We start from the raw sequence: 2,980 nt of genomic DNA, 5'->3' as shown, positions 1-2,980 counted from the left end.
TAGCCAGTCTGGGAGATAGCCTCAACTTGTTCTTGATACAAGACAGCAACAAATGACTCTGCCCCATTTTGAGTCAACTTGTGCAAGTCAGTGGGAGGCCATTAGACCTAAGAGGACTAGTCTATACTAGAAAAGGTTTGCCAATATAGCTATGCTGTCAAACCCTCCTAGAATAGACACAGTTTATACCGGCAAAAAAGTGCCTTTGCTGGGATAGCTTACCGCAGTTCCCCAAGTGAAATAAGATCTATTGGCCAAAGCACTTTTATGCCAGTATAACTGTCTACACTAGGGCTTTGACCAGTATAGAAATGTTATTTTAAAAAATCGCCATCTAATCGCTATTACTATGTTGACAAATGTTTCTTGTGTCTTATGGCCAGAGGCATAGTGCTTCCTGGAGTGGGGTTGCATATGCACCATCTCTCTCTCAGGCCTAGGCACTGGAGGTCCAATCCAGCTCTTAATGTTTAAATGACAGGATTAGGAGTTGAAGTGTGTCCAGGGGGGGGAGAGGTGGAAGACTCGTGGGAAGGAGTCACTTTCACTGAGAGGCGAAAGCAAACATAATAAATTTCATGTTTGCTTTTTTGTTTTTGTTTTTTTCTTCCTGCCTGTTTTTAGCAAGAATGAATAACGTCCATGTGTTGAAACACCGCAGTAATAATTCAGTACAATTGCTGTGACCTTTACTGGTTGGATCAGGACCGATTTGCTGCAGATTTCTCTGTATGAAACACAGCTGAAAAGCCCATCTCATTAACTCTGGGTGGCTGTCATTTTAATGGAAGAATATAAAACAATCTTTAGTTGTCCCATGAAGAAAGCAACACACATTGGGGGGATATAGAGAATTAAAGTGAAATGTATTTTTAAAATTAATCTTTCTGATCTAATTTTACACAGCTTAATGGAAATAGCCATAAGTATAGAGCCTAAATCTTGGCCAGTGCTGAGCTGAATATGCTGCAATTTTTATAAAGTTTCGGGTGTCTTAACTTCTCCCAGTTGCTTCTGCCAAAGATAAAACCTTCCAGGTGATTTCCCATGTAGACTTCGTAATTGATGTGAATGGCAACCTTCCTGTTCTTATATTCCAAGTTGTAAAAAGAGAGTTGCATTGTTGATTAGCCAGCAAATGGTGCTGCCCTGGTCTGTTTAGAAAAACAAACAATGGGTAATAAATGACTTTCTGATAGGGTTGGATTTAAAACAAAAACAAAATTTTCATCAGAGTAAAATGCCCTCTCTGGTCCCCAAAACTTCTTTATATTTGGCCTATTCCTAGCTTGTTAAATTTCTCATCTTCAGCTTAAAAGAAGTACTTTTGAAACTTTTATATATACTGAAACTTATTCTGTACTTATAGCCCGGCCTTACTCCCTTGAGCAGTGCTATGGATTCGTGGCTCATAACCGCCTCCCATGAGCTGCCATCATCACAAATTCCAGAATCTTAACTTGAATTTTAAAATACAAAAGCAAGTCTCTAGTCCCTATGGTTGCAAAAAACAACTCTGAGTGTAATGGCTGCAGTGCTGTCTGCCCTCAATGGCAGACAGCCGGAAGCCATAGCTGTGAGAGATATGGATTGTTCCTCCAAGCAATGTGCTAACTCAGTCATCAGATGATAAATGTGAGCACAGTTAACAATTCCATGGCTGATCAAAGCATGGGAGAGCGAAGATGATCTACTGTGAGAGATGTTCCATTTTTGTGTCTTCAACTGGTGGTTTAGAGATGTACCATCTTTTTTTCTGCCCTTAGTCAAGAAGCTGTCAAGCCCAAGGAGCCTAGCAGATATCAGCAGAGTGTCTGACAGGAAGCCTTACCCAAGGAGCCCAGCAGAGCAGTCCAGAAAACCCCACTGAAAGGCAACCAAGCCCAAGAAATGCATTGGAGTCCAGAAGACCATGAATGATTGTATTTTGAAAATCTGCACAATCTGCTACAAGCGGCACTTTGTTTGGGCATCTCATGAGAATAAAGCATAGCTTGTGAGCAGGGACTGGAAAAAGATTCCTGCTTTTTTCCCCCAGTTTGCCCCCCACTTTTGAGACACAAAATCCATGCATTGGTTGTTGACGAGCAGTACTTAGGGGGTAGGACCAAGAACCATGCAATCAGTGCGTGGCAGGACGACTAGGGGACCTGGAGGGAACATGCTGTGTAAAATATCTTACTGCTCATTTACGTAGGAGCCGTACATGCCTGCAGCTGATAGCAACACAGGGAAAGGAGATCAGAGGATGTAGCCATGCTCTCAAACTAGTGGAAGAAGCCTCCTAGTGGATGATGAAGACTAGTAAGCCCATCCTTTCTTGAGAGCACTTAGCTGGAACCCTGCCCTCCTCCTACAGGGGTTTTCCAGGAAGAAAGAGGCTGTCCTCTTCCTCTGCAGTGCACCCAGGCAACACAGAGGAGGATTATGTCTTTTGAGAGCAACCCTCCTGTCAGGGCTAGTCCTTTGCCTGTGGATTTCTGTACACACATAAGACAGCACAACCCAGATCAAATCCTTCTGTCTGCCACTTAGTTCCAGGAGCAGAGCATCATCGCTATAGAATGACCATCGGCCCCTCCACAGAATGGGCATGGTCAGTGTTCATCCAGTCCCATATCTGGAGCTTGATTTACACTTGATTTTTCAGTGTGCGTTGCTCCAACTGGTATACACAGATTCTCTTCGTTAACTCCCCATTACCTCAATGTATACAGAACAGAATCCTAAATTAGACTGATATCTGAAGCACACTTATAGTTTTCAGAGCAGCAGCCGTGTTAGTCTGTATCCGCAAAAAGAACAGGAGTACTTGTAGCACCTTAGAGACTAACAAATTTATTAGAGCATAAGCTTTCGTGGACTACAGCCCACTTCTTCGGATGCATATAGAAGAAGTGGGCTGTAGTCCACGAAAGCTTATGCTCTAATAAATTTGTTAGTCTCTAAGGTGCCACAAGTACTCCTGTTCTTCTTTTTG

This window comes from Trachemys scripta, chromosome 2 (assembly GCF_013100865.1).
Source record: "Trachemys scripta elegans isolate TJP31775 chromosome 2, CAS_Tse_1.0, whole genome shotgun sequence".
NCBI lineage: Eukaryota > Metazoa > Chordata > Testudines > Emydidae > Trachemys > Trachemys scripta.
This window is presented reverse-complemented; position numbering follows the sequence as displayed.